The sequence below is a fragment of the Camarhynchus parvulus genome, chromosome 3, assembly GCF_901933205.1.
Source record: "Camarhynchus parvulus chromosome 3, STF_HiC, whole genome shotgun sequence".
Classification (NCBI taxonomy): Eukaryota; Metazoa; Chordata; class Aves; order Passeriformes; family Thraupidae; genus Camarhynchus; species Camarhynchus parvulus.
The window spans coordinates 14,326,936-14,340,197 of NC_044573.1; the positions used below are offsets into that span (position 1 = coordinate 14,326,936).

At 38.0% G+C, this 13,262-nt stretch overlaps 1 protein-coding gene across 3 annotated transcripts in view; it reads left to right on the forward strand.

The window, feature by feature from the left end:
• The window catches only part of DISP1 (dispatched RND transporter family member 1), an 88,204-nt gene that overhangs the window by 19,414 nt on the left and 55,528 nt on the right, over positions 1–13,262 (forward strand). For 2 of the 3 annotated variants that reach the window (XM_030946589.1, XM_030946591.1), the window contains one exon: positions 5,078–5,219. The exons of the other annotated variant lie outside the window; for it this stretch is intronic. The gene's annotated coding sequence lies outside the window, so the exon portion shown is untranslated. The remainder of the gene's footprint in view (positions 1–5,077; positions 5,220–13,262) is intronic. 3 annotated transcript variants of the gene reach the window in all.

The window sequence follows — 13,262 nt, forward strand, 5'->3', positions numbered from 1 at the left end:
TTACAGTGCACTAAACTGCCATATTCCATGGTTAGCATCACGCAGCAGGGAATTTTAAAGGCTGATTGATTTCAAAGACATTAAGGTGCCAAATTTAGATTTTTATCGAATGTTCTTTTGTCAGGAGCAAACAACTTGCTTTGCTTCGGCTGTATTTCTCTCCACTTTTAGGCTGCAACTGGGAGCAATATTCTTTCTAACAAGACTCCTGAGCATGGAGCTGCAGTAAGAGCAGCAACGTCTGCCTGTAATAAGGTTTTGCTCTCTTTCCTGCTTTGTTTTTTTTTTTCCTCCATATGCCAAATGCCTGGTGGCTTCATGTAGCTGAATCCTGCTCAAAGCATGTGAAGTATGGGGAAGAAAATGAAGGTGCTGTGTGCAAACCCAGGAGATGCAGGCAACTGAGGGGGGAAAGAATGTAAGGTGGGAATATAAATTGTGAGGTCAGGAATGTGTGAGGCTCTTAAGTCTTTGAGACTATGAGGACAGAGTTTTCCCAGTTCTGATGAACCTCTCTGTGTGGTTATTCTCTATATAACTTTTACTAAGTAGTAGTAGTAAGCAGGGGAAATAAATTCTCTAAGTTCAGTGTCTTTTGATATGGATGGGCTTTTTTTCCACTCTATACCTGGGAAAGTCAGAATAACAGGAGTGTTGTTTTTACTAGAGGAAATTAGGATGGAGGGCAGATGAAAATTCTGTGATTGGGAATTGGTTTCTTGATGCTGATGGAGAAGAAAAGCAGGGACTTGGGGAAAGATGCTACAGTACTGATAAGGATGCTTACTTGGAGAGAAGGACCAGAGGAATCAGTCAAGAACAATGATGGAGAGGTCTTGGGTGGCTGTTGCATTAAAGGTAAATTTTTACAAATACATTAACTGACTTTTAAATAACAACATTCAAATGAGCCATCATTATCTCTAAAGAACTGGAAACAGCAAAGTTGAATATATGGGATTTGAAAGACTATTAAGTAACTGAGGAATCTTTTTACTGAATCTTTGTTATTTTCATTGTTCTGCTTGTAATTATTGTTATGTCTGATTCGACTCCGTTAAAAAGCAGGTAGAACAATTAAATTATTTAAAATATAGTGCAGACGTAAGTGCAGCCTGCTGGAGAAGTGCAGACCTAATGGATGTGCTTGGGTGGGATGGAAGCTGGGCACAGGCTGTGGAGGGTGAGGTCCTGCAGCAGGGGAGGGTGTGCCACTAAAATTACATCAATGCTTCACTTAAACATCGATCCTATCAGTGGAAGCAAAACAATTTCTGTGTGATTCATGGAATTGTTGACTTGGTGGGATTTTTTCCTTTGGTTTACCTCATTGCTTGGGTGAGTAATTAACATGGCCGTAGGAGTACTTACTTGAAATTTGGAATTAACCCTTTTTCATTTGATGAAAGAAGTACTTTGTCTGGGTGAAGATACTGGCATGGTTTTTCTGTAGAAATGGAAAATTTATAGTTTTTAGGTGACAGAACTGGGGGTGAAAGTTGCAGATAAAACTTGCATATGTGTGCTTTCCTGTTCCCATGTTTACATTACCCCCTCAACATCTCTAAAGGGCCAGTGGCTGAAAATATTTACATTCTACTTGTCCAAGCAGAACTGCACCTATATAATAATACCTAAATATTTGAGAGGTACTGTGTGTTCATGTAAGCCTTGACAGTTTTAGTCATTTAATTGCAAAGTAGTTCTATGATGGGGAAAGCAGCATCCAGCATTAACTACTTCTACAAATTTATTTGCTTTGTAGAAATGCAAAAATTGCAGTTCTTTGTTTATAAGAGGCATAGTTTGTAGATCAGACAATTTGGTTCCATGGTGCAGAACTGATGATGCAGAGATAGGACCTCTGCCATGTCTGAAACCTACCTTAAAAATGTCATAGACTCCAAAAGTTAAACATTATTCAAGCATTATTTTTAAAAAATCATAGTTCTGGACTTACAGCTCAAATGACTCCTAGGGAAAGCATTCACTACAGAGTTGTCCATTTTGTGGTAATCATACTTTTATCTGAAGAATCAGATGTTTTGTTGGTTTTGAGGCTTATAAAGTTCTTATTTTGTGGATTGAGTCAGCACAATCATTCCTATATTTCAATCACAGAAATGTTAATACCTACAGTTGTTTACACTACAATGTGTAGTATTATAGCTGCTTTCTATGACAGACATGATTTCATGAGCTGCAGAAAGCAGGAATGCCTTTTCTATTCCATAAACAGATATGCTTCAGTATTGCTAGTGTTTTCTCCTAACCTGATAAATATTGGAGAGAACTCTGTTATTTCTGTGTTGATTTACATGTGATTTCTCCTCCTAAAGGTGCATGCCTGTCTAAAAACATGCAAATGAAACTAACCTGTCTTTAAAATCCACAAGAAAAGAGACTTCTGGCTCACTTTTCTCCAGCAAGGAGATTCTTAGTTTTTCTTGTTGAGTGTTTAGTTTCAGAGGTCCACTACTGCCACTGATGACATTCAAGATTCCAGAGGCAAAATTTTAACATGATTAAGCAGAGATTAGAGTTTCTTAAGCATTCTTTGTTCATGGAAAGTAGAGCAAATCAGCAGACTGTGAAATAGGAATTGGTCTGCCTTGAAGTTTTAAGCTGGGAGTAGGTGTGCTGGAATGACAGATTTCTGCCTCCTCCCTGACTTTTACTTTTTGAGACTTTGCGCTGCACTTCTTCAAAAAAAGGTCATGATTAGGAACACAGTCCCCTGCTATTCCTGAGTGCTCTGAGTCTTCTCTGAGAGGAGAGTGAGTGGGGTGATAACTGCTTGCTGTCTTTCCATTACCTCATCCTCCCACCTCCTTGTTTTTCCAGTATAAGCCAGTGTTGCAGACACTACTTTTTTTTTTTCATCCTCCTACAGTGACCTGATGGGCTGATTGCATGTTTTAATGGTTTGGTACAAAAAGACTAATTCTTGTTTGTGCTGTGCTGTAAAATAAAACTGTGCACTTTGTGTTTCTGCTTAGTTTAGTGATTACAGGAGGAAGTGGTGTTTGTATTTGTCTTTTCATTTCTCAGAGCTGGATGAGTATCTTTGCAGAGCTCATTTCAAGAGATGTGAGGTGGCTTGTCATTCCCCCTTCTACTTGCATCTACTTTCTATCCCATCCAGCTCTGCTGCAGTCCATAAGAGCAGGTCCTGCCTAGGGAATGGAGCAGTTTCTCATATGCATTTCAGCTCTGTGAGTTTAATGGCAACAGCTGCTTCCATCTGTGTCCATGTGCAAGAAGAGATGTTCAGCTGAACAGGCAGCTTGCCTTTTTATTGTAGTGTGTATAATGCTCACATATGGTCTCAGTTTGCAAAGCTGCAGAATATGACAGATTTTTTATAAAACTCATTGAGCAAAATATGACTGTATGAGTGTGTATGTTCATCTTTAAAAACAAACAAACAAACTGCTTCAAAAAACCACCCCAGATCTCATAGTGGTAGTTTGAAGCTGTGACCTGTTTGGTCATCTATCCAAATGAATTTCTGTTATAAAAGGCAGATACATTATTTTTCTTTCTGTATTCCACTTTAAAAGTGAAATACTGTTTTCTGTCAAGGTCTCCAGAGAGGGAGCCAGGGCTTTTGGCCTGTATTCATTCCCAGTATTGACAGTGTACACAGGCTGTATTTGCGACTGGCAGATGTCATCACAGACAAAGTTTCTGTTCATTGAGTCTTTGCACCTCGATCTACAAAATATATTTTTGATGCAAATATATGTTTGGGCACTGGGATATATGGGAACTGTGGATTAAAAAAAGAAAAAAAAAAGAAACCAAACCAGTAAACTGAGAAGTAGAAATTCTATTTTAGGATAAAGACAAGTGAATTTTCACTTTTCCTTCTAAAAAATCTGGATATTGTGTAGCACATAGAAGTCTTTTGCTTAAACAGTGGGTAGTTGCCCTACTACTTGTGTTAGCTATTGCTTTGCAACATCAGCTAACTTGGAGCCCAGCAGCCAATTCTTTTCTCAAATACTGTGATTAAACACTTGTTTTACTTGTGCTTGCAGACAGAGGGGAAAGAATGGTGTAAGTCTTACTTCTCCACCAGACAGATTAATATACTGACAGTTTAGCTTTTGTGAAGAGGAGCTGTGACTTAGAAACCTTCGCACTAGTGAGTTCCAACAGGACAAGCTGAGGTGTGATGCTGCGTTAGGTCAGCAAGAGGGAAGACAGACTGGATCTTCAGTCCCCTGCAGTGTACACAGAAGGGCTGAAGAAGCATGGCATAACTAAAGTTTAAAAAGCACTTTAATTATGTTAAGGTATTTGGAGCCAACAGCTAAGTTCTGATGCTTCCAAAGAAGCTTTTGATACACACATAAGTAATGTTAGCTGAAAAAAATGGATAGCAGACCTGCTCAGATATTCTCTCAGTCTCTTCTTATGTTTCCTGTAGAGTACAAATTTTTTAAAAATTCATGTTTTATTCAAATGTTAGAAGTACCGGCTCCCTTTCTGCAGTACTGTGTGTTTCAGTGATCAGTATAGACATGTCCCACTTTGAAGTGGTCTGTATCTAATTACTTTGTTAAAATTCTAAGCAGAGCTGCACTTAAAAATTTACACTGAGATCCCCTCACAAGGCTGATCAGTTCAGACTGTTTACTTTCAATCCAGGTACAACTGCTATTTTCACTCTAAGAAAAATTTGATTTCTTAGAACAACTATGTAGAAAGTGTGAAGTGGCATGATATTCTGATAATGAGAAACTTTGTTCTGGTCTTTCTCATAATTATCCTTTGCAGAGATGTGATTTTCCTAAATAAGCACAAATACTTTGTACTAGTTAGTTTTCCATGTCAAATAAAGAATAGATAAACAAGAGATCATATTCCTGATGTTAATCAGGTATTAAGAGTATTAGAAATCTGCCATCAGTTGCACACCTTTTGATTGTTTCAATTACACAGATTTGATTACATTCTGGGTTTTGAGTAAGGTACTCTATATTCATGTTGTTGGCAAGATCAGCAAGACACTTCAGCCAAGGAATTACATTTCCTTGGAAAGCTAATTCATGTGGCTTTCCACACCCAGGACAAACTGCATCATAGAGGCCTTGACTGGAACATCCTTGGGAATCTTCTGCCCCAGTGATAATCTCTGAGGGATGTTGAAATAATATCAGGTCATTTTTGAAGGCAAGTCTGCTCCCTTCCCATCATTCCTGATGTTTCCAGTGAGTAAAACTTTTTATTCTCAGTTCTGAAATCAAGTTGTTTGTTCAATTTGCATGAGCAGTCAAAAAGTTGTCTGATAACTTTTTTTTTTTTATGGATGCTGCCTGAAGCTGAGTATCAACTAGCATGCTAGAGATCTTCCTCTCCTACTCCTAGTATCTAAGCTTTATAGTTATTTTCTGAACCATTTTGCGTGCATATATTCAGTGCTTTGGTATCTTTGTGAGTTCTCAATCCTTGTTTTCAGGTTAAGGCATTTAAAATTTTGTTTTTAATAGCTTTATAAATATTTAAATAGACACTTGTTGATAATTGTTTTGTTGGTAATGTCTAAACTCAAATATGGAGTGTAGATGTTGTCTGCTTTTACTGTGTTGTTTCAGACTTGAAAATTTTTGCTTGAAGATAGTATAGATGAAATAATAAATCCATACCAGTTACTTTGTGGAGAGAATGAGATTGTGATGACAATTTCTATTAAACTTGCTGTCAGAAACTTGCATTGTGGTCTAGAAGTCCCAAGATAACATAGTTTTGACAGGAAGTCATCATCCAGAAAATGCAGAAATCAGACAATCCAAAACAGGGGTCACTGGTGAAGCAGCGCAAAAAGGGGAAAAAAAGTCATTGTTAACCTTTTTGACAGAGGGGTATGCAGGGCAAATTTTAGGGAGTTGTACAGATACTGGGCTAGTAGTCATTGGACTCCCTGTGTAACGGCAGGATGAAACTTTGCCTATTGGCCAAACTTTGTTGGCTCAAAAAAATCTACAAAAATAAGTGTTGGAAAGCTGATGATGTCTCTAGCTACCAGTAGTTCCAAGACAGACAGCTGTTTTTCATAGTGTAAAATTTTCTGTCTTTTTTCAAGATTGACAGATGAGGAAATTGATGTGACTGTTACTTTCAGATAATGCAAATTATCCACGCATCTTATCATTGTGATTTCTCCAAGATAGTGTTTTCTTCCATAACCTCCATGATTTACAACCATTTTCTTGTCTGCTGCATTCCTACTGGTATGGATGTCACCAGCCAGTGCACATCTGTCCCATCTGTTGGGTGTTTCAGCTGACACTGTGCTGCTTCAATTTACAAAGCATCATCCCGATAGAAGAATATTTGTACCTAGCAGTTTCCAAAGTTAAAGGTAGCTGAAGGGCCAAGACAGGCAAGCTGCTGTTATCCACCTATTTAAATGGCAAATTTGGTTCATGGTACTGCTGATGGAGAGAACAAGGTACAAAAAAAGGAGTGGGGCCAAGAGCTGCTGTTGGGATTGGATGGAAATCAGTGAGTCCAAGGCAGGACATGCAGCTCTCCAAGCTCATGATGCAACAGTACAGGGAAAGCAAGAGATATCCTTTGTTCCATCTTCTTTGGAGGTTTAACTCCAAAGAAGATGGAACCAGTGTAGATAACTGGTAACTTGGATTATCAAACTTTTATGTGCCCATGTTTCTCTGGTCTGAGAGTTTATTAATAGGTTTGTTTCTCTTGACTTCTCTTCCTCCCTGCTTCCTGACATGAGTTGTATGAGGAGAAGGGAGAATCTGCTCTGACCCAAGAATTTCTAAACATCATCTTAAGCTTCTGTCAAGAGTGGGCAAAAGTTTCTGCCAACACAAACAAGATGATGAACTTGGATGCAGAACATTGCATGTGACAGCAGTCTTTGCAGCACATGGATGAAACAGTGAATCAGCAGTGCCCAGATAGCAGACAACAGCAGTCTTGTGGGATTTGTTAAAATTGCATGTCATGCGACAGGATTTATGACTTAAAATATCTCAGTTCATTAGGGCTGGTTCTAACGTGCAAAAAAACATGCAAAGGTTTGCATGGTCAAGTGGTCAATAAGTTCTACTTGTTAACCATTCTCAAGACAGTGAAATTTTATGTACAGCAGTTGAGACACAACCTCATTCCATATTCTGATTTATCTTTCTGTTCTGGAAATTAAGAACAATGTGTTTGGATGGATGTCTGTGCTCCCTCTGCCTCGTGATGCTTGTAACTTTTCAAGTAAAATTTGTGCTGCTTATAAGCAGTACAAGTAAAACAGATGTGGCTGGCTAAAGACCCTTAATTTCTCTGCCTACTTGGAATCCATTTTGGATTGCCTGGGATGTAGGAGGGGAAGTCAAATATTGCAAAACATTGTTTTAAGCTGTGACGGTCAATGCCTGATTATCTTAAGTTTCCAATGAGTGTATTGATTTAACCAGCAAAATCCTTCCACAAATACTAGTTTCTCAAACTGATAAAAAAGTTAACTCAGACTCTTACCTGTGACAGGCTGCTTTGGGGATTTTGGTCTCTTTTTTGATTTTAGGAAGGGAAGTAAGTTTTGGGGATTTTATTATTCTCTTAGGTTCCAACCTGATGATGACATGCATTCAGTCTCTTCTCTCATGTTACTCTTGTTCCCAGACAGATTCACCCCCTTCAAGTCCTTTCATTTTCTTCTCAGAAAGTTTGTCCAAAAGGCCAAAAGAACGGATTTTCACATGTGTAAGACTTCCAGATGTACTTCCAGCAATGCTAGGTGTTTAACCAAGGCCATCACATTAAAGACAAATTAAAATCCTGGTTTGCCATGAGTATTGTCATTTTTATTTGTCTGATCTCTACCAGTTTCTGCTTATTCTTGTGGCTATGAGCTGTCCTTTAGTGACTGTACCAGTTTGGGTTGTTCTCCTGCTGAGCTCCCATCACCAATTCACGGTCAATGTCTGAGCTTCTGGCTGGCAAGCTGTATTTTTGATATCCACCTTGATGTCTGTTTTGTGGGGAACTTCATTGAACCAGGTGCTCAGAATATGAGGTACTTGTGCACAAAGAGTGGCTTGGGCCAAAATCCTCTAAGTACCTAAACATGGTGTAGTGAAAACATGTCTGTAGCTAAAATTGTATAATTCCTTCCTTGACAAGGATCTGTTTGAATCATATTCCACTTTAGTTCTGTTGATATTTAGGATTTTTTTGTGTGTCAAAACAGTTCAATTCAACTTCAAACTCTCATTGTTCAGATTGTTTCTACCTGCCTGAGACCTATATACAGAATTCCAGATACATTGGGGTTGGGAGGGACCTCTGGAGATCACCAGTCCAATCCCCTGCCAAGGGTCATGTGGAGCAGGTGACACAGGAATGTGTCTAGGTGGGGCTTGAATGTCTCCAGAGAGGGAGACTCCATGACCTCCCTAGGCAGCTGTTCCAGTGCTATTGTGTTAAATATTTGAAGAAGGAACACTTTCTATGACACTTTAAGGCAATGTTCTATTTTATTTTGTACTGAAAGATCAAGAGAATTTGCTTATATTGTCAGTAATAATATTGATAAATAAGTTCTGACATTTATTTTTTCAGTGGTAAATGCACTATATGCTTTAAAAAGCTGTTTCAGAATCATGTAGTGGAAAACTGCTGAAGACTTATCGATTGCCTTTTGGTTTTTTTTTTTGTAACTTTGCTGTTGGAAACACAAAACACATAGGTGGCCAAATAGCATTCCAGCACGACCTGCTAGCAGGCAGGAGGATTTCTGCTTCAGATCTGCAGTTCATTAAAGAGTTGTAAGCAGAAATGCTGGAAAAGTTTCCTGTGGGAATGTGACGGGAGATTTCTGATAACCTCAAGGCTGCCTTCCAAATGATCTTATTAATTCTGGGAGTAATCTGGGGAAAAGCAGTAGGGTTTCTTTGACTTTTGCCCTCCAAGGTTGCCATTTTTTCAGCTCAGAGCAGCTATTAGTAACAATAGCTCTTGAAGTGTGATTTAAGAGGCCCCAGGAAGCGTGTTCCTGTTTTTCTTTACGGTACTCATACAACTGACAACTCCTCTTCCTTTAGCCCCTAATTCAGTGTGCTGCTGTTCCTGGAAACCTGTTTGGAATGTTCTAATGAAGTTCTTCACTTGTCTAAAGTACATCAAATGCAACACATGAGCCTGATTTCCAGCAGAGACTTGAGTCTGTGTGCAGTCAACTGCTTCTCAGGAGTCACTCTCATGGCTGCATATGGAAGGATGGGGTTGCTTTGTGCAGGCTCTGGGAAGTTCATGATTTTAATTTTGCTGTATTAGGAACGTGCTGTTACAGTTGTCAGCTCACTTGTGTTCAGTCCAGAACCAGAAAGTGACTTCTTTCTTGCTTTTATTGAGGAGCATCAATGGAAATTTAGATTATAGGACATATGGACCTAGAATGTCATGGTCTGCATTGATGATTGGAAGAAAGGGCAATAAGTGTTTCCATCTCTTTTTGTGAACATGTTCTCTTTTTTATGTAGCTTGAGGTTAGATTTTTTTTTCAGATTCCCTTATTTTCATCATCATTAAAATATTCTATTGGAGAGTAACACAAAGAGCTGATTAAAATTGCTTTTTCTCCTTATGCAGCAGCTTTCAGTGTGTTATCATCCCAACTAAAACTGGGCTGCTTCTTTCTAGGTGCCTTTTCTTCTCCTGTTCCTTTTTGCCTTTGCTCTCCAGAGTTGACATCATACGTTCTGCATTGCAGAGGGCAAGATTCCTGAGACTAGCACACTATTTGGAAAGGATTGTATCTGTGGTCTGTTGTCTGGATGTTATTTATTATGTATGCAGAACTGTTAACTCTCTCTCTAAACATTTCCCATTTTAAGACTGTTCCTTTCCATGCAGATTCACCTTGACTGCTCTTTAAAAGTGGTTTTCCATCTGAAAATAGGACTCTTACCTTGCTAGTCAGCATTAGCAATTGTATTTATTTGCTGCATATCTATGTAACTTCAATGCTATTATAGTTTCCAGTTCAGCTAGCTGTCTTACCTCTCTGCTTTTAATTCAGTTTTGGGGAAAGCATACCTTTTAAGTCAGATAAAAGGGAAAGGCAGAGTAAAGATTATTAAAAAGTTTGGTCCAATCCTCAGTAGTGTTCAACGTTTGGTTACTGCAGTTGGGAGACTATGAAAAGTTTAGCTTTGTTTTCAGCCTAAAATTTTCTCATAATTACTGGTTTTGAAGCCAGCAGCTGTGTTACTTAATGCATGAAACCCTAACTGTTCAGCTATGAGTTTTAAATGGGAGAGGTAAACAGTTGTTTATTTTTTTAATGACTTCTAAGGCAACCGTTACACCTATTAAAAAAAAGGTTAAGAAAAATACGTGCCTACAATTTGTGAATATCCACTGTTATTTTCTGAAGTTCTATTTAAGGGTTTAAAGTCCTAGCATGGTTTTTAATATTTTCTAAAGCTAGGAGCTTCTATGATAAGTAACTATTGCTTGTTCAGTGGTCTTTTGAGAATTTAAAGTAGTTGCCTGGCTTGATGTGAAATTGTTGAAATGTAACTGTATTGTAACCTACCAGTTAAGTTAAAACCCTTTAGAAAGGGTTTTCTGAAGTATTTTTTTGAAGTCAGTCTGTAAAAACAAAGTCATTTTAATGAAGACATTGAATATTACAGTTTCTCCCTAGTCTCATGAATAAAACTTCAGATTTTGTTTTGCAGCTCTTCCCTTAGGGGTTAAATACCTTGGAAATAATCTTACTCTAAATTGGAGAACTCAAGGAATGCCTAATAAAGGAGCATTATGGTGACTGGCACTTGAGTGTTTTGTGAGATGCAAGTGCAGAGTACAGGTCACTGCAATTATTAAAAGGTGAAAATGTTTAATGGGGTCTGTGGAACCTGTGTGCCCACAGCAGCTCCTTGGTTATTTGTTCAAACTGTCCTGCACATCTAAACTGCTTGCAGTGATGAGTGGTATTTATGCAGACAGGTATTCTACACAGGGAGATTGCCTGCAGGACAGAGGCAGGTTTCTTCTTCTCTATCTAGACTGCTGCTTCTAGAAATTATTCATCAAAGCTTCTGATTCCTCTGATTTACAAGGCTTTGTAATTAGGGAAATGCAGGACAAGAGGAGATAAAAACAGAAGAAGGAGATGAGAAAGAAGCAGAGGTCCATGTAAAGTGAGGAGGAATGGTGCAGTACCAGGAGTATAAGGAGAGATTGTTCTTGATAGACTGGTGGAACTGTATGAAGTGGGTTTGGCAATAACAGCCATTCCTTTGAAATATTTTTGTCCTGTTTTTTAAAAAATGATGACTTGATTTTTTTCCTGCCTTAGGCTGAAAAGCAGATTGGGACAACCTCTGTTTTCTTCCCTCCTTTTTTGATTTGCCCATGTTTTCTGAGTCCAGTATTGAGAAACTGTAGCTCCCCACTGTGCAAGAACCACTTTTATTTCAAGTTTCTTTATATTCCTCTGTCGATTACTACGCACTTGTATGGATTCTTAAGGAGTTTTGTAATATGTGGAAACAATGATTTCATTTAGATTCTTATCCCCCAAGTTTTCAGCATCCATAAGGGGGCAAGATCCAACTTTATCAGACGGAATAGACACAAAGAAATGTTTACTTTGATAGCAAAGGAGGCTCAGTGCTCACAAAGATTTTCTGGAAGGATATTCTTTAGTTAGAGTGCATAATTTGACAACTTCAAAATAAAGAATACTATAATATATTGATACATTTATTCACATTTATTCGGAGCTTCAGCTAAAATGACACAATCAATGGTTTTAGCAAGTTTTAAACAGTCTTCTGTGTATCCTTAGCAACAGATTTCTGTTAAATAGGAGGATATAACTCGGTGTGTACTTACAAAAATAGGAAAACTGCTTTTGTCTCAGGTGACTCTGTAGTATCTTACATGTTTATATCTCCATTACATTTACTGTAGTATGACTTTCTAGACTATGGGGTTGATTTGATAAATAAACAGTATATGGAGCATTTCTCTTGTAGGTCACTTTGCTGAATGTGTAATGCCAGCAAAGACCAAGCTGACTTCCCTCTTTGATATCAAGGACTCAGTTGCTCCTATGGAGACTAGGCATAAAAATGCATTTTTCTTTTTCATGTTGTTTATGCTTGCATTTTTTTAGTACTGCCATCACATTTTTGATTAAGCTTTTATTGAATCCTTATCTATAATGACAGTTTAACTTTTCAGAAGATAAATTGAAGTGACATACAGAAAACTAATTTTTCAGTAGTGCTAAACATTTCCAGCTTTAGATGGAGTTTATCCATATTTACACTTCATGAAAAATGTACATCTGCAGTTCTCTAAGGAATGTTTCCTAATACCTTTAATGTTTATCATTTTACATAGAGAAGATATACATAATCCCTCTGTGTTAGAAAGACACTTCAGTTTAAATTTATTAAAGATTACTTTCCCCTGTCAGGAGCAAAGTGTCCCCTAAATCCAGTTCCCTCCCATGAAAGCGTGAGAATTTCTGCACTGCTTGGGGTCTGTGCAAATCATCTGCGCTACAAAAGAGCCCTGGCTTCTTCTATTTTAGGAATCTGGGAAGGGTAAATATTTAGAAGTGCTGGTGTAACAACAGTAGAAGGAAATTAAAGTGTACGATCCAGTGCTGAGACACATTTGGCTTAAGCCTTGGATGAAAAAAAACATAAACTTTTTGGTAAATTGGTGAAACGTTACAATTTTCAACTTTGGAGTACAGAATCAGCAGGAACTGTTCTGTGTAGAATAAAACACCCAGTTTTGAAAATATGTCCTTTTTGTTCTTGTTTAGGTTTTTTGTTGGTTTTTTTTTTTTTTGGTCAGACCACAGTGTGTTGTTGTTCAGTGCCTTTCTGACAGGTTGCAGAAGCTAATATTTCACTGAGCAAATAATAGCACTGTTAAGGGAATGAGGCTCTTTATGGAAGACAGCTGCTGGTATGAGAACTTCTTGAATATAAAGCTCAGGGGCTATAGGTTGAATGAATATGCGAAGTAAACTGAAATTAAGGCCATGGCATAGAAATTGATTTCATTATAGGAACTCTGGTGTTTAGGTTGCAAAGTAATTTGCTCTATAAAAGATTTTTTGTAGAATCTCTTAGAGAGTTTTCAGCATTTGTTGTTTACAACAGCTGTTCAGTATTGAGCAGATAGATTAATCTGTTCTCTGCATAGCAAGAAAAATGTATTCTTTATCTTGATAAATTCAATTGAGCTTGAGTAACTCT